The sequence below is a fragment of the Drosophila yakuba genome, chromosome X (assembly GCF_016746365.2).
Source record: "Drosophila yakuba strain Tai18E2 chromosome X, Prin_Dyak_Tai18E2_2.1, whole genome shotgun sequence".
Lineage (NCBI taxonomy): Eukaryota > Metazoa > Arthropoda > Insecta > Diptera > Drosophilidae > Drosophila > Drosophila yakuba.
This window is the reverse complement of record NC_052526.2, coordinates 21,805,417-21,824,300: the sequence shown is the minus strand read 5'-3', so window position 1 is coordinate 21,824,300 and position 18,884 is coordinate 21,805,417. Positions and strand designations below refer to the sequence as shown.

The window sequence follows — 18,884 nt, the reverse complement described above, 5'->3', positions numbered from 1 at the left end:
GGACGACGAACAAATGTTTTACCATCGGGTCCTTGTTATTGATTTTTGTTTCATCGCTCCAAAGGATGTTTTTCCAAAAACTCAGGTCCTTATCCCGGTGGGCCCGTGCGAAACTTAATCGTTGCGATATGTTGCGTTTTGACAGGAGCGGCTTTCTTCTGCTGATGCGTCCAAAGGGGGAAGCTTCATTTAGTCTTCTTGCCACTAATTTCCTCGATACATTTTTGCCACACTCTTTATTTATTTCCTCCATAATTTCGCAGGAGGACTTGAAAGGATTCGCCTTGCCTCTCCGTACTATGAGCATATCTGTACGCGGGTCAGTTTTTCGTGGCTTTGGTTTGCGTTTTTTTTGATTGGTCAAATATGCTGTGTTTTCCTTTGCTACCTTCAGTGCATTATATACCATTTTTCTCGAACATTTCATTATTTCGGCAATTTCAGCAGGTGTATTGCCAGATTCAGTTAGGTTGAATATCATCCTCCTTTCTTCAACTGAACAATGCTTTCCTCGACCCATTTTTTTAACTTTTGTATTAAATTACAATAATTTGTTGACGAAATTTTTTAAATAACGAAAAAAAACTTAGGAAAACCACTTTTTACACGGAATTTGCTGTAAGTTCTTTAAAGTGTGCTATTTCTGTGACCACGCTAAATAGTGGCTCGCGAACGAAAATTAAGCATAAAGCAGAAGAAAAAAATGATAATGGTAAATTTTTGGGTTGTACGTCATGTAGAAGAGAGCAATAATCGATTTACATCAAAATTTTTGGAATCAAAAGCCAAATACTTCTGAAATAATCGATCTAAAGTTACTGTTCTGATGTGTGCTATTTATACGTCCACGGCTGTATATCATCAACAGCTCATCACCACGACAGTTGGAGTGGTCGAACGAAGTCATTTTGTCGGCGGACAAAACCGATTGGGACGTATGGCTTCAATATTTCGTACTGTGAGGAGTCTTAAAACTAATGGACTTTGGACCCCGGCAAAGCGGAGAGACCGTGAATTAACGGTACCGCGCTGGACCTTGGACTCAAACCCGCCAAGGGCGTCGGGGTCATACGGTAACGGTGCGGACTTTGGACAGGCACAAAGAGGACGCACCGTGAACTAACGGGACATGGTTGGACCTTGTACCCGAGCGAGCCGTGTGCAAAAAGGGAAATAACGCAGCCGGGACAGCTTGGGAAGGGCCATACAGCCAGACAGTCAAGAAGAAGTACGCGAAGGGCCATACAGCCACACAGTCGGTCGGAAAAGTTACGCAAAATACACGGAAGTCAGCAAAAGTACACCACATGGGCGATCAGTCAATACCGAGTGACAGTGAAGCAGCGGAAACACAAGTGCGTCAAGCGAGCACCAGGACCTAGCGTGGTCAGAAAAGGAACGGTGGTTCGGAGAGGAGCGCTAGCTTAACTCACGGACGAGCCCGCAGGTTATCCGTCAGCAAGGGCGACAAGTGCCTGGCCTACGCAGGAAGGGACGGTGGAGTCAGTGGTCGGCAAAGGTGGTTCGGAGAGGAGCGCTAGTTGGTCGTCATAACATCCTAAGCCCCAGGCGAGCCGGTACGGATCCCCGTCGGAAGCGACGCAGGCGTACGACGGAAGGACGACGAAGGAGCAACGACGTGCATCCGACGGCGAGAATCACCGAATTCTGTCCAGCAAGTGACGCTAAATAAAAGTGGTTTAAATCTGAGAATCTGCGTTCCTTTTGGTCGGGCAATCACACAAATCATAAATTTCGTGGGACGAACAAACAAACTCTCTGAGCTAGCCGTTGCATTTCGTAGCGAGCAGAAATAAGAAAATCAGTTCGTTACATCTGGCGCCCAACCGTGATTGTCCTGACCAAAAGAACAGAGGAGAAGAAGGAAGTTGAACGAAAAATCTTTTTGAATTCAAAAACAAAACAAGAGAGAACGCTATAGTCGAGTTCCCCGACTATCTGATACCCGTTACTCAGCTAGTGTAAGTCCGAAGGACAGTTTTTGGCGGTTTGTGGGCGTTAGAGTGGGCGTGGCAAAAAGTTTTTTTGCAAATCGATAGAAATTTACAAGACCAATACAAAAATGAAAAAATATTAAAACATTTTTCAAAAGTGTGGGCGTGGCAGTTTTGGGCGGTTTGTGGGCGTTAGAGTGGGCGTGGCAACCTGAATCGACAAACTTGCGCTGCGTCTATGTCCCTGGAGTCTGTATACTTGATCTCAACTTTCTAGCTTTTGTAGTTCCTGAGATCTCGACGTTCATACGGACAGACGGACAGACAGACGGACGGACAGACGGACATGGCCAGATCGACACGGCTACTGATCCTGATCAAGAATATATATACTTTATATGGTCGGAAACGCTTCCTTCTGCCTGTTACATACTTTTCAACGAATCTAGTATACCCTTTTACTCTACGAGTAACGGGTATAAACATATCCTTTTTTCACGTTTTTATTTAAACGTCACATTTGGCGGTGATCAAGCTAGAGTTCTCCTGTCCAACGGTCTGCTGTTGATCATTGGGCTTTGAAGGTACGGGGTACCCATTTCCGTGGGGCTCAAATTGTAACTGGGTACAAGATCACAAACACAAAGTCGGTTGTGCTGAAGACATCACTTTGATGGCAACAGCAACATTACAAAACAGCTCATTGAGCTCCAGCACAACTGACGCAATCACTTCATCCCACGAGGTGGTTGACCGGCAAGGATGGAACTAAATCAACTCAGAGTGGAGGATTTAAACAAGTTTTATCAGCAGTGTTAAAAAAAGCATTGTATGATAGATTACAGAACCATTAAATTTATCCTAAGTGTATATGGTACAGATGAAGGAGTTACAGTGGAAACAATGAAGCCTTTAAAACTGCCTACAAATCTGTATACATAAATGAAGACATTATTGATCAGTCAAATTCGGCCATAGATTGCTTACATACATTGAGCAGCGAGTTTAAAGAAAAAGACTCAGGCTGGGCTTTTAAAAATTTTAACTATTTTGAAACTACCATAATAAAACTGGAAAACATTCCTGCCAGCGAATAAAAAAAATAAGTGCCCGTGATGCGCTTATAAACGTGCAGAATGCCGACGTATTTTATTTCAAGTGGTGTATACTAGCATTTATAGCTAATCAAAGGAAATATTCGAGAGAAAGGATGACAAAGCCTCAAAGCTATAACATTAATATTTATGGTAAAACTATTGTGTATAGCGAAATGACTTTAGATTTTTCGGGAATTAAATTTCCAATCGAAAAAAATAGTTCGATATTTTGAGAAAAACAATGTCAACTTTAGCATAAATATTTATGAAATTAATGAAGCAGGTGAAAAAATTGTTGGTCCCACGATTAAAACAAAAGAAAGAAAACGGAACCACATTAATATATTGGGAATAGATAATATTACCCAACATTATGCATTATGCGTATATAACAAATCTTTACAATTTTCTAAAGGAAAATCGGGAGGATATTTTTGTGAGAAAGGAGGAGAGAAGAGCTTCAAAGCGAACGGTCGTGTTTATTTAATAATTCAATTTCATAATCTGTACTAGTTAAAGTGCCGTTCGTTTCGCGAGTGAATCTTTTGTGATATGTGCATTATTTTAATAAATTAATTCAATCTGTTCTCTTTCTGTCTTTGCGTTTTGTTTACTCTCTTTTTCGTGCGTTGTCCGTAGTGCTGTTTGGTGTTGTTTTTGTACTTAACTGCACGGTGCACCCGCTCTCTCGCTCTCCCACACAAAATCTTAAAGTGCACACTGCGCTCTTGCGGTACATTTTCTGATTTTGTCTTTTGGTACAGTGGTCAAAACCCAATTAAACATGGAAACCAATGTTGTCTGTTTCCATAACAAATGCCGTCAGGTAATAAAGCCTGATCAGTCAAAAATGACTGATAAAATGGTGCACACTAAGTGCGCTGGTTTTAACGGCCGAACAAGTGATGACCTAGCTAAAGGCCCTAATCTAAAATACTGTTGTAATACTTGCCTAGGAGTTGCGAATGAAATGCAACTCTTTATGCGCCAAACTAAAGGTGGCTTGAAAGGACTGATCAGCAGTTTTGGCGTGGCTAGAGATAGTTTTCGTCGAGCTGATGATCTTCTTTCTGCGCTTGATTCACAATTTAATAGCCTCAAACTATTAGAAGAATCTCCAAAGCGCAAGAAAGCCGCTGGTGGTAGGCTGCCTAAGGAGAATGCCACGCAACCTTCGGCGAGTGATCAACAAGACTCCACAGCTGATCAGTTGTCGATCGCAGCAAACCCTCAAATGTTGCTTAGATCGGCAGCTAAAAAAGATTCGGTGCAATCCGATCAATCGGTTGTGGTGGGAGTCCAGCCTGGGATTGCTACAGATTCCGCTATGTCCGCACTGGTTTCTCAATCGGTGATTCCACCCGTCCCGAATTGTTTACCACCACAAAGGAATATTGAGTCCGGACTACCGGACTCAAGTTGGCACTTCAGAAATACAACCTGCAGTGCCAAAACCCCTCTCGGTGGTTCCACTAAAGAAACAAATTTTTGTTTCTCGGCTTTCCCCTGATCAAACATCATCTGATGTACTGTCTTATATACAAGACAAAACAAAAGCCGACAACATAAAAGTGGAAAAATTTAACTTTTCCTATGCTAGGGACATCTCATCTTTCAAGATAACTGTCCCAAATGAGCTATTCTCAACTAAAATCTAGTCTCACTATCTGTTATCAAAATGTAAGAGGCTTGTGTAGTAAGCTAACTAATTTGTATTCTAATAGTCTTTCCTTTGCATCCCATGTTATTGTGTTTACAGAGACTTGGTTAAAACCGAAGATTCTTAACTCCGAAGTTCTCCCACGTCAGAGGAGGTACTTTTTGACGAGTTCCGTAACATAGAATTCTTATGCGCAAAGCTGTCATTTTCTGATAGCTATGTTTATATTACGTGCTCGTACATTCCGCCGTCTTCTGAATTTCCTGAATATATTAACCATTTATCCGCTATCCAATCCGTTACAAACAGACTGTCCGATAGGGACCAACTAGTTGTCCTAGGTGACTTTAATATACCAGGCACTAAGTGGTCCACAGAGGTACAGTCAAATATTCTCCTGCCTATAGCACAGCATGACTTTATTGACGGCTTGCTTGACATATCGTTGTCGCAAGTTAATTATATTCAAAATTCTCTTGGTCGTTTATTGGATCTATGTTTTGTTTCAAGTCCTGAAAGTGTGTTTCTGACTAGAGTAGCACCTCTTAGTCAACCAGAAGATCCATACCATCCAACTTTCGAGGTGATAATTGACACAGGTACCGTAATAAAAGAGAGGCCAGAAAAGTCAACCAAACGAATTCATTGTTTTCGTAAGGCAAACTTTCAGAGGTTAAATCTTTTTATATCTGGCTTTAATTGGTCCGCTCTATATTCTTGCAACATAATGGCCGATGCCATAGATATTTTTTATACTGCAATTAAATCATTTTTCAACTCTTGTGTTCCGTCTACTTCTAACAAACCTCCTTGGTTTAATAAAGAGTTGACACACATAAGAAATGTTAAGTCTAGACTTTATATAAAATTTAAAAATACCGGTTCTCAATCTATATTTTCTAAATATGTAAGTGCTCGGTTAAATTTTACCGTGCTTAATGCTCACTGTTATAAGAATTATTTAAACCGTTGTAAGTTCCAGTTCGCACTGGATCCCAAACAGTTTTATAATTTCGTTAACACTAAGCGCAAAACAACTAGTTACCCTTCCTCGCTATTTTTTGAAAATACTTTGGTAACATCGGATCAGGCAATAGCCGATCTATTTGCCAAGTTTTTTCAAACCACATATTCTACGTTACCTCATTCCGAACGACCTTACTCTTACGCGGTATCAAAGTCAAATTTAATATTATGTCCCACTTTAAACGAAAGCTCACTGCTTTATGATCTTCTGCGAGATAAGCCTGTCTATTCGCCAGGTCCCGACGGAATTCCTGGCTGTGTGCTTAGATTCTGTGCGGAAGCCTTGTGCAAACCTCTACTAAAACTGTTTAACTTATCTCTAGAATCTACACAGTTCCCCCAAATATGGAAGGAGTCCTTTGCGATCCCTCTCCATAAAAAAGGTAGCAAATCGGATGCAAGCAATTACAGAGGAATCTCCGAATTGTCTGCTATCCCTAAGCTTTTTGAAAACGTTATCACTCCTCATTTGCAGCACCTTTGTAGATCAATTATTTCACCATGTCAGCATGGTTTCATGAAACGCAGATCAACAACTACTAACCTTCTGGAGCTAACCTCCTTCGTAGTACAGGGTTTCAAAAATAATCTTCAAACAGATGTCATTTATACGGATTTTAGTAAAGCATTCGACTCTGTTAATCATTCACTTTTAATAAAAAAACTTGATTTATTAGATTTCCCTGTTGATCTCCTAAATTGGATTCTAAGTTATCTGAATGGCAGGACGCAACGGGTCCTCTTGTATTCTCCGAGTCACATCCGGCGTCCCACAAGGGAGCCACCTAGGTCCGCTCCTTTTTACCTTATTTATTAACGACCTTCCCTTATTAATAAATCATTCGCGTGTACTAATGTACGCTGATGATGTAAAATTATGCTTGCAATATAAGGACATTTCTCGCCATTTGGACTTACAATCCGATCTAGATTGCTTTCAAACATGGTGCCGTGATAACGTATTAAACTTAAATGGCTCTAAGTGTAAAGTTATGACCTTTCGTCGTGCCAACTCAATGCACGCAACTTACACTTTAAGTGGGTGCTCTTTGGACAGAATAACACATGTTGATGATGTTGGTGTTCTTCTGGACCCTAAACTTAAATTTTCAGACCATATTTCGTCTATTGTCAATAAGGCCAGGGGTGTGCTTGGTTTTATAAAACGGTGGTCAAAGGAATTTGATGATCCTTACATGACCAAAACCTTATTTATTTCTCTAGTCCGTCCGATCCTCGAGTATGGATCACCTGTTTGGAGTCCACAATATGAAGTTTACACGGACCGCATTGAATCGGTTCAAAAGAACTTCTTACTTTTTGCCTTACGGCGCCTTAATTGGGATGCAAACCGTAGACTACCTCCTTATTCGAGTAGATTCATTTTAATTAACTTACCCTCCTTAGCTAACCGTAGAACGATGCTTGGAACAGTCTTTATTTTTAACCTTATTCGTGGTGAAGTGGATAGTCCCGACTTGGTTAGTCGGCTAAACTTCACTGTTCCAAGCAGATTTACTAGAAATTACGTACCTTTAATTTTAAGAGTATTATGTTCTGACTATAATAGATTCTATCCTATTATCTCTAATTCTGACTCCCTGCCGTTTTTAAAGCGATCAATACTAACATACTTAACGAATTCTTAGATATTACTACTAGCATACATATATTTCCTCGTCCTTTACTGTCTTCTATATCGCGTCTATCTTCCAGCGATTCGAGCCGTACGATACACGGCAGCGCCCCTCGGTCGGTTGGGCGGGAGGTGTGGCCGTGGGACACGCGCGTAAAAAAAAAAAAAACTCAAAACAAACTGGAATGCGGAAAAGTGTCCTCATTTTATACTGACCCTAATACGACAACATCGTTTAAAGGGTATCACAAAAAATTCTCCTCCAATTTATGCAGACATTTATGAAGTTATATTTAACTTACATATTAAAATTTTATAGGCGTTGATTCCCATACCTTGCAATAAAGAGCAAACTATCAAAATCAATGCTACAAGAAGATATAAAATAAGATACATAGATTCAGTCCGATTTTTAAATTCTTGAGCTCTTCTTGATGCAGTTCGAAGACATGATATTTGAGGAACACGTAACGCCGCTTATATATTTGAAGAGCACTCTCGAGGATTGGGAGGATAAGGAACTAATCCACTCTATGTATGGATTCCACTACAAGCTTTGTCCCTAGAAGAGCACTCTCGAGGATTGGGAGGATAAGGAACTAATCCACTCTATGTATGGATTCCACTACAAGCTTTGTCCCTAGAAGAGCACTCTCGAGGATTGGGAGGATAAGGAACTAATCCACTCTATGTATGGATTCCACTACAAGCTTTGTCCCTACAGTGATGATGACACTTCGGAAGTACCAGATACGTGCCAGTGTCATAGGCTTTCGATTCTATGAGACGAGGCCTTCATTTTATGTTAAAAAAAAAAGTAAAAAATACTACTACAGCACAATCTAATCCGCACAGGGCAACGATTTATAAACTGGAAACGCCGTCATGAGTAACCCCAACTCACTCCAAACCTGCTAGATAGAATAATTAGCATCAAAAAAACGGCTAATAATGCTAAAAGAGTACATAATAGAGATGACAAAAAACAAGACGTCAAAAGCACGTTATCTACTTATTTAAGTTCAAATGAAAGTGACAATATAAATGAGAATTCAAGCGTTCTTTACGCTGATGACGTATTGATCGATGACATAATAAACTTCAGAATTTCAGTAGATACCAAGATGTCCGGAAATCTACGTTGAAGATTTAACAAAAAATCATTTTCAAATACAATTCCATGAATATGACGTATTTCGACTATTTCCGAAATCATATTGAGCAATTAGAAGTATCTGCCAGAACATTCTTTGCAAAAATTCAACCTACTTTAATATTAGATTTTATGCATCGAGCTCAACTTATTGATGACTGCTATAATACTTCAAATACTATATTTCCTGCCATGATGCAATCACCAGTATTGCTTGATGGCAGTCATATTACTGAATTATTCTTGCATCGGTTATGTCAAGATTCGATATTTAGCATCGCACGTGTGTTGCTCACATTTCATTATATTGAATGTCCCGCACATGATTTTCGCCTTAATTTATTTAGAAGTACGGTGATAATTAATTTAGTTGAACATGAAGCTTATCAGAGTCATTTGAATGGCTCAGTAGACCAGAGTTGTTACAAATGCTTGAGTATTTATGCTTTTGTTTTAATATTCAGTTTGAACACTTACTATATCATACACAATTCATATAAAAGTAATATTAATGTACCTTTAAACGATGCTCTCGAATGTTTGGGAACATCCATGATCGTTATGCATAACAGTCAAATTACAAAAAGCAACGGGTTGCAAATTATAGCAGATAACGAAAATGTAAATATATTTGATTATTCATATAGTGTTAAATTACTAACGCTGTTATTGAGATCATATTTAAATGTTAAAATATTCAATTTTAGGAGGGATACATCGCGTACGTTAGTTATACATATACCAGATAATCAATTGGAAAATCTACATGAAGCATTATATGCTTTTCCAATCAAGTACTCTCTGTTCATGTTCCGACTGGGAGTCTCCAATTTTTCATTAATTATTCCGCAATATGTGAATAAATCAAATAGCAGTACATGTCAGAATTACAGATACAAATTACTTTTCGTAAATCAGATTTGTAAAGGGTATTACATACCAAGAAGTTCATTTTCAAAATTGACAACATTGGCTATGTCAATGAGATAGTTACGATTGCCAGTCCTTATTATAATGCAATACTTCGGGTACTGAGCGGTCATGTCCTTAAACATTATTTACCGACTCAGCGGGATTCATATGGCTAGATTCATTATCTGACTCAACTATAGAATCATTAATAATTAAAATACGCGTTATGTTAACTACCGGACGGAAAGAGTTCTATCAAGAATTATTCACGGTATCTTTGTGTTCAGTAAAAACCAACCTAATTTTATTACCCTGGCGACAACTGCCACGCGAGTAACCATGCCGCCTCGCTTGAGTTGTCGGATTTCAGAATGTAAGTGAGACGTCTTTATTTTTGGCCTGCCTGAAAGGTTTATAATTTCGGTGGATGTAGAACGATTTTAGGACCTGAAAAAAAAAAAAATTAGTTAAACAAAAGAGTTGTATAGCACCGACTCAAATAATAAACCAAATAGATTTTCTTAAATATTTTGCATTTAATTTTTTTTAAATTAATTTAATTTAATTTAATTTCAAGTATTAATTTATCATTATATAAAACGTCATTTCTCTTTAAATGTTTGATGAAATTATAAAGAGATTTCTTGTTACATTTACAAAAAAAACTATTAGAAAAATATCCCAGAAGTTCTTTCCTATTATAATATTTATTTTATAAATGTCGAATTTCTTATTCTGAGGATGTCGAAAAATTCTGCCGATCTGCAACTTTCGAAATAAAAAAAAATTAATGACTACCGGGCTGATCTGAGCATCGGCGTTTCCAATTATTTAAATATTATTTATTGAAATAGTTTGTAAAAGCTTATCCGAAGTGATCTAATTTAAAAAGTGATTGTGTGGAACTAATTTTTAATTTTTTTTTTTTAGTTCTTATAGAATTTAAACCCTCTTATAAAAATCAATTATATTGTTTATTCATACTCAGGAGCAATAGCCAAGTCGATCTCGCCATGTCCGCATGAAAATGGAAACTATTAAAGTAAAAAAGATTAGATTAGACATGCACATTGATATATCAACGATACGATTATAAGATACACAAATGCTACTTCTGATGTTCCTCGATTGCGCCGATTATATAGCCCACAGCTAGTGTGCCCAGGTCGTACTATTGGATTGTGGGCACCTTCCGATAACGCGCTGTCGAGAACGTCCAGTTGCTTGGTCAGCTGGTATGTTTAGTGTGGCCAATAACGTGTTATCGATATTCCAGGGCTGCACGAATCAATTAGTATGCTTAGTGTGGCCAACTGCGTGGGAATCCCAGGGCTACACTGTGCTTAAATTTGGGCGCGAAGTTAGTGTCTGAGTGATTCTTCATTGAAAACTCTTTTGTTGGAATGTTAAAAGAATGTATAACTTTCTTGATCGAGAAACTCGACTATATCGATCTCTCTTCCTTCAATTTAAATTTTATTGACATTTTACCTCATTCTTAAATGAGGTTTGGTTGTCAATATTGTTTTGTTGCGATTTAGATGACATATTCATAAAATTTTCTAATTATTACTTTTTTAAATTTAATTTTAATTTTCACCTGCCACGTACTTGGTCGTTAAAACGCCATGTTGGCCTCCAAACAGAAGTAGGCAACTGGGGTACTAATTCCTAATTCCCAATTCCTCAGCCATTTGGGCTACATCCTCTTTTCTATTGATTTGCAAATAAAACAGTTACGAAATGCAGGCTGGCTTTTATAGAAGTCAATGCATATATTGCAAATATTTCGGTCGCATTCAGCGCAAAGAAAATTTTTCATTAAACACAGTCGATTTTTAAAAATTTAATTTTAATTTTCAAATGCCATGTTGGCCTCCAAACAGAAGTAGGCACCATCCTCCAACTGCTAATTCCTAATGTGAAAATATAATCAATTATATATCAATTAGTTATGTTCTCCGATCTCAGTACTCTGGAGAGGGTGAGCAAGTAGTGATAAAGAAAAGCCAATATGTCACCTAACCCTGGAAAGGTGTCTTAAGCATATCAAATGTGGATTTAGACATCATCACAACGAAGTTAAAGGCGGAAAATGACCAAAATCAGATTCACAAAGATTCACTATTTTGCTGTCGACCTCCGCGTACTTTTACTGACTGACTGTTTGAATCTGTGCTTCCGCCCATATTGGAGCTGCGTACAGCGCTGTTGCCCTGCAGACGGACTGTAAGATGTAGCGCTTGTGGCAAGACGAATCGGGCGGCAGGCCAGAAAGGCGGTGGCTCCATCTACATGTCGTTCCCGCGTCGAAACAAGGGGCAGACGAAGAAAGTCGGGGGAGAGCTTTAGCATAGGAAGAGGCAACATAGGCAGCTGTCAAATTTCGGCAAATACCGTAGGTTTGGCTGGAGAGAGCGGAGATAGCTTCCCAGCTAGATCAACTCGACGCCAGCTTTCTTTTCCAATTTGGCTGTCCACAAGGTTAGTTCAAAGTTAAACGGAACCAGGAGCAGGCATATACGGGAAAACTGGCGAAAGAATCTTATAAAGGAATACATCTACAGGCAGCGCTGAATCCAGTTTCAGGGTAAGCAAGGCCGTGGAAAAAGCGTGGAGTTTGCGATTGTGCAAGGTGCATTTTTTTTTATCTAGGTTTGGCGCTAAATATATAGCGCAAGTGCGAGCCAAACGGACGGCTTAACATCGAGCCAGGTGGCAGACATTTTCCTCGGAGAACGACGGATTGCTCAGCTCAGGGAGAAACGAAACGGCGGCTCGAAACTCCCGTAGCGAGGAGCTGCATTTAGCTGATTACTAATTAATAACCTTTGAATTAGGCCTCTGAATGGCAGAAAAGGGTTGCAAGCAGGCATAGATACGTCCCAATTAGGAATCGCGGCAGCACACAATTTCTTTTCCATTTCGGCGGACTCTTATTTTTGGTTAATTACTCTTAGAGAGCCATCGATGACGTAGAAATCTCCACGTTCCATTTTGTCGCCATGTTCCCCTTGCGCACTTAAAGAAGGGAACGAGAAGAGGAGGAACGAAAAGGAGAGGGGAGAATAACCAAGTCCAGCAGTTGCAATCGCGGTTTCTTGTTCGGCGGGCGAGCAAAAGTTTTGTCGCGCGGTCTGGCCGTAATTTGGTGAATCCGACCAGAGGAAAATCCGCTGATCGACGGCGCGGGAAAAACCCCCTTAGTGAGCGAGAAGGCCGGAAAATAGTGGAGAGATTTTTTTTTGTATAGTGGAATAAGTTATTATGTAAATGAAAAGTGGCAGTGCGAAGGAGAGAGGGAAAGATAAGGAAGAGAGTCCATCATTTTTTTTAGTGTCCCTTATGTGCTCCGTCTTCTTCTTCCTTTTTTTGTTTCTTTTGTTCAGTTTTAGCAAGCCTATGATTAAGCAATAAGGCACAGTGGGTCAAAGACCAATACAGAGAGTGAAAAAATATTTAAGTTTCCCACAGGTGCGGCAGACTCCAACGGAAGCGCTTTCGTCGGTGGAACTCCGGATTGTTGGTGAGTGATTAAATCACGTAATTGCAATGGCAATGATCAATGAGGTATACATAATTTGGTGAAAAAGAAAGAAAGTAATTACGTCTGAATTTTCGATTCCTTGTCCCACTGTCCGCCGCGAGCGAAATTAGGTCGAAGTTTTAGAGCCTCTGAAGAAAAGGAAGAGGAGGAATGCGAATTCAAGGGCAAGGCCAAGAGTGGAATGTCGGAATTAGAATCTGATTTTTTTCTGTTTGTCCGTCTCTCTTTAACTCTCGCACATATGTATGTTGTTTTTGCCACCAGAGCAGCAATCGCTCTCTTTATTTGATTTGTTTAATTTTAATATTCTTAAGTTCCATTTGGGTGCCTATGGCACACTCGAAATTAGTGGAGATCTAAATATCGAAATTTTTTCTATTATTCGACTCGCATACAATTCTGATAGTTATTTAAGGTCCCACATCTTTTCTCGCATGCGATTTTTACTCATTTTTGTTTACGTTTTGTTACTGGCGCATGCACTTGTTGCTAGCCTCCATGCTGAATTACCCATTTGTTAGCTGTAAGAAAATTCTCTTAGTGTGTTACGAATAAAATTTATAATGTGCTAGAAAGCTTTTCGTTTGCCTATGGCTAGGATAACTCCCGTGTGAATATGTGTTAGTGATCTTAAAAGGGGCCGTCCGAGTATATTGTGCAATGCAGATTTTTGGAGAAAGGCGGCCAAGGCAGGGCGGGCATTAGCGACCTCGAGGCCATCAGAGGATCGCAAGGAAGATGGGGAAAAGTAGTTGTCGTCCGATTTTCTGTTTTATGTTGAACTCTTTCAGCCCTCAACCAATTCTTGTCGCTGCACGCGAAGTTATTTGAATATTTAGAGGAAGATCAGGCTGAGGTATAGGGACAAGACCACCACCCCAAATAGCCGACAAGGAGCAGCTGGACCATTGCGCGTGCGTCCCAAATACCTCCCATCACCACCCAAGCCGAGTAGCAATCCGTTACAAAGAGTAGTCTACGTCCCTGCCCCTGTTGAGCATTATTCACGCTAGAGCCCTAGCGACGCTCGACGCCTTCCTGTTCGCTTCCGCCAGATGCTTCTTGAACGTTAGCCGACGTGACCGTGGTGTCTCCGACTCGGATGGTGGCTGTCTATATCTATTAGAGGGATGCATAACACCATTCTCTTTGATTGCATTTAGAGTACTCATTCGTTTTAGTATGTATTCAGAATACATACCATTCAGTTGTCGCGATCTCTTTGCGTTCACTTCGTATGCGTTCGGAGTTTTGGGTACCCGAGCGAAATGAACTGAATGAATGCGCGCGAAAACTAAATGAAGCCAATGAATTTTCATTAGAAATTCAGAGTACTCTGAATACTTTATGTTGTCATTGTGTAAAATGAGTTCGGACAGCGCGGAGGTAAGTCTAAGTTTTCTGTGTTTGTGTATTATTATGTGCGTGTGCGTCTTATTTAATAATATTGTAGCATTTGTCTAATACGAATATATAAATTGTGTTGTCAAATATAAATATTTAAAAAAGAATAGTAAAAAAAAATAATAAAATCGTTTATATAGCTAACGTCAGGCGACGCATCGTTTATCGAGGAGTCGGCGACTGAAATAAAACAGAAATTGGAGAACGGTGTATATTCGTTAAAGGGGAAAAGAGGTCGTAGCAAAGTCTGGGAATATTTTTTTCAAGTAAACGATGAAGATGGAAATCAGATAAAAGATTTTGTGGCCTGCAAGATCTGTAAAAGTGTTTATAAATTTTCCGGCAACACCTCGAATTTAGTTAAACATAAGTGTTATATTATAAGCTGTCGAAATAACCATGTCCTAACCAATGTCAATTCTGAAACAAAAAAGGAAGCCACCGCAATTGCTACGAAGTGGATAGTAAGGAATTGTCGGCCATTTAAAATGATTGGCGATACTGGCCTCAAAGAATTTGCCACGTTCTTGATCGGCGTGGGAGCAACGTACGGTGCTAACGTAGATGTCGACAATCTTTTGCCCCATTCGACAACAATTTCAAGGAACGTGGCATCTTTATATGAAGAGCGCTTTGGAAAGTTCAAGCGGTTTGGCTATGCAGTCACCAGTGACGTATGGACAGACAATCATTTAAGATTGTCGTATCTGTCCTGTACCATTCATTATATAAAAGAGGGCGTTTTGGTAAACCGACTTTTAGCAGTAAAGTGTATGAAAGGAGAATCCTGCACAGGTAATTGAATTTAACTATAAATTGAATGACAAAATGATTAATGCTAGTTATTTAATTATTTTTTAGGTGTAAATATTCGTACCAAACTCATGGATATATTACAAAATTTTGGGTGCAACCTTGATGAGGACCTGCCTGTGATTGTTACGGATAGAGGTTCTAACATGATTGCGGCTTTCCAAAATTACGATCATATTCACTGCGTCAATCATTTATTGCACAACATTGTAGAGGCAACGGTTAAACATATTACAGAATTCTTTAAACTGGTTGATAATTGCAGTAAGTTAGTCAAGTTTTTTAAGAAGTCAGGCTCAAATTTTTTTTTAAATGAGCTTGTGCCCAACTCGATGGAACACAGTTTTCTTTCTATTAAAATCTATAGAGGGAAATTGGATTGAGATTTCGAACACATTAAAAGAAAAAAACCAAACTGCTAAAATTGAGAGCATTCATATAAACGAACTGACAGGTATCACAGGAGTTCTTGAAACATTTGAAAGCAGCCAATTTCCTACTATTCATTTCACAATCCCTTATATTTACAAATTAAAAAAAGCCTGTCAGCCACAATTGTCCGATAGTGACCTTGTCTCCGATATTAAGTTAACTCTTTCCCAACAAATAACACAAACAATTCTTCCCTATGTTACAAAATTCCACAAAATTTCTTTATTTCTATTTCCACCAACAAATAAGTTGCTTCAATTTGCTGAAAAAAAAAAAAAAATGTTATTCAGAATTGCAAGGCACTGTTGGCCCGTTTTGAATTTGAAAATTTCGAAATGGAAAATAAAGAAAATGTACCAGTACATGATGATACATTTGACGACTTCATCGAAATACGTAGTGACAACAACAACAGTGATCATATCGATCAAGAAATTAATATGTACATTAATACAAACACTACATATTTTGATGGATTTAATTGTCTGGCTTGGTGGAACGAGCATAAAAACATGTTCCCAAACTTGTATAAAGCCAGCTGCAAAATTTGTTGTATACCAGCAACTAGCGCTGCCTCTGAAAGAGCATTCTCAGATGCTCGCAATTTAATAACAGATAAACGTTCTGCCATTTCGCTTAACTCAGAAAATATTAATAAAATTATGTTTTTACACAATAACATTGAAAATTAAAGAAAAAATATATATATATTTATAAGATAAGAATATAATGTATTATCAGTTAAGTAATAATAAACAATAATATTAATAAACGAATTTAGCATCTTTTATTGAAACTCACACACACACCACACATACGCAGACGAGACATTCGAATCACCCATTCACTTTACTCGGTCTTTACTTCATTCGTTTCAGAATGTGCCGTTTGAATTGAATGAATTGAAGTCGGCGCGCGTTGCCGACACGAATGTCTCATTTGCCGGTTTGAATGGTGTTATGCAGCCCTCTAATATCTATGATGCCGATTGCTGCATTCGCGAGGCTCTCGCCTTCTTTAACGTTTTTGCTACGATTACCACGGGAATATCTCCCTGGTAGTACAGCCGTAGCACACCATCGTACATTGCGTTCCACAGCAGCTAATGTCCAAGCAGTTCTCCTTGCTGCCTCCGTGCCATCTTGTGCCATCTTGGCGATCTCCTTGACAGTTGCTATTGCATCCACGGTCAATCTCGCCTTCCTAAAGCCGAATTGCATTTCCAAGAGGTCCCCTGCAGCGGAGATGGCTTCGTGCAGTCTGAGGCTGATACAGCGCTCGAAAGTCTGTATGAGAATGGGTCCTCGGGAGGCTTGTTAGGCTTGGGGAGCAGTACCAGCTTCTTTCTGTCTCTTCCAGCGCTCTGGGAAGAAGCCTTCCGTGAGGCACTAGTTGAAGACGGTAGCGAATGCTTCCGGGTGCTCGTTCATTCCAGGCTTGACGGCGATGTCTGGGATTCCGTCCGGCCCTGGCGCTTTCCCCGACGGCATGTCCTTTGCGACCTTGCGGATTTCATCCGGTCGGAACGCTATCTGCGACAAGTCTTCTAGAGCCGCGTGCGCAGGTTACGGATCCGAGGGCTGTCATCGTGACCGCGTCGCCTTTTTCAGTGGTTTCTCCTGGCTTCACTTTTTTACCACTATTTTGTAAGCTGACCCCCAAGGGTCCTGCTCGGTTGAATCGCATTGCTCCAGAATCTTGTTGTTGGCCGTGCTGCCGCGATCTCGTCGGTCCACCAATAGACTGGTTCCCGGTGGCGGTGGTGACTCCTGCTTGCCTCTGCGTTCTTACCGATGTTGGGGCTCCCAAATTCCCTCAGGAACGCGTCCCGATGGAGCGTCTTAGGTTGAAGTCCCTCTTCGCTGGTGGGGCTGTGGAAGATCCTCTGCTGGTGATGTCGCAGATAATCGCCTTGTGGTCACTTGCCGTGTATACATCGCTGACGGAAAAGCGAGCCACTGCAGAAGGAGAGCTATTTCATTCGTGTGGACTGAGCCCCACTTTTCTGCCCAGGCGTTGAAGGGAAAGGCGTGGTGGTAGATAGCAGCTGTGCAGGTACAGGTCGCCAACCAGCCCCCTTACGAAGAATGAGCCAATGCGCAGGTTTCTTGGTCGGCTTGACCCGTTGTTCAGGATCTCGGCGCTTCTTGTACCTTCTAGTATGAAGTCTGCCCTGGGGGTTTTTTTATACGGCTAGCTTATTGGCGCTACGTCAGCTTGGACTTCGCGCATGGTTTGGCTCAACAGGCGCTTCGCAGTGATTGAGGTTAATCTGAACTATCTTCATTTCCTCGGTGGCTTGTTGCTCATAGGACATCTCCTGCTGCCCGTAATGTGCTCAGCGTCGCCTCTCCTGGCACTGGTGCATAGGAAGCATTTGGCCTCTTGAGTGCAGCTAGCGATCTTGTGCCCGGTTTGCCCGCAGTCGCTGCGATTTGCAGGGCTCTTGCAACGCGCTGCAATATGGCCGAGCTCAAGGCACTTGAAGCACCTGGGTCTGGAGTCGCTCTCCTTGACTGTCCATCCCACCTTCAGCTTTCCCTTGGCAAGGACCGCTTGTGCATCGCTGCACGGCAGGCCCACTACTGCCGTTTGGGTGTCCCTGAAGGAAGGTCAGAGGCTTTTCAGCTTTATCGAGCTTGCCTCAACTTGGAACTGGTCCACCAAACGCCTTTGACAGGTCCTATTTGGCGACTAGTGGGTCCAAGTCGGACAACTTAGACACAGAACATTTGTACGAGACGATTTTTCAAGAACTTGAAAATAAAACAAAAAATAAAACGTAAAAGAGATTAAAAGTAAACATCCCAAAAACGTTAGCGTGTCAGATATTTTACAGGTAGGTAGCATAAAAACTTTTTAAAATCGAGACCTTTGTACTTTTTAATAAAATTTCCGAAGCCTTTGTTAACTTGTAGAAAAATAAGAATATTCCCGGTACAGCATGAAAATAGAATCTTAGATTTCGAGGACGGTAGCACGGTCGCGGATTGCGGGACGGAAACCTTCGCCGTCAAGGACTGCAATGTATCAGCGGGCACCACCTTCTGCAGGAGATCGAAAGCGCCAACCTGCGCACAACAACTCATCTCTGGCATGGTCGCCCATTGCAACACCCAGCCTGGATACTTGGACCCACTCACCATGATCGACGAAGGAATGCTCATCACCAACGATGTAACGATAAATATCACCGACGAAAAGGGAATAAGCCGGATAATATCAGACACTTACCGAAAAAATTAAAAT

At 40.5% G+C, this 18,884-nt stretch overlaps 1 long non-coding RNA gene across 1 annotated transcript; it reads left to right on the top strand.

The window, feature by feature from the left end:
• The first annotated feature begins 11,336 nt into the window (after positions 1-11,336).
• Positions 11,337-18,596, top strand: LOC120320469. The gene is made up of 2 exons (XR_006245085.1): positions 11,337-12,029; positions 12,095-18,596. It is a non-coding gene; the product is annotated as an uncharacterized LOC120320469 (long non-coding RNA).
• Positions 18,597-18,884: the final 288 nt, after the last annotated feature.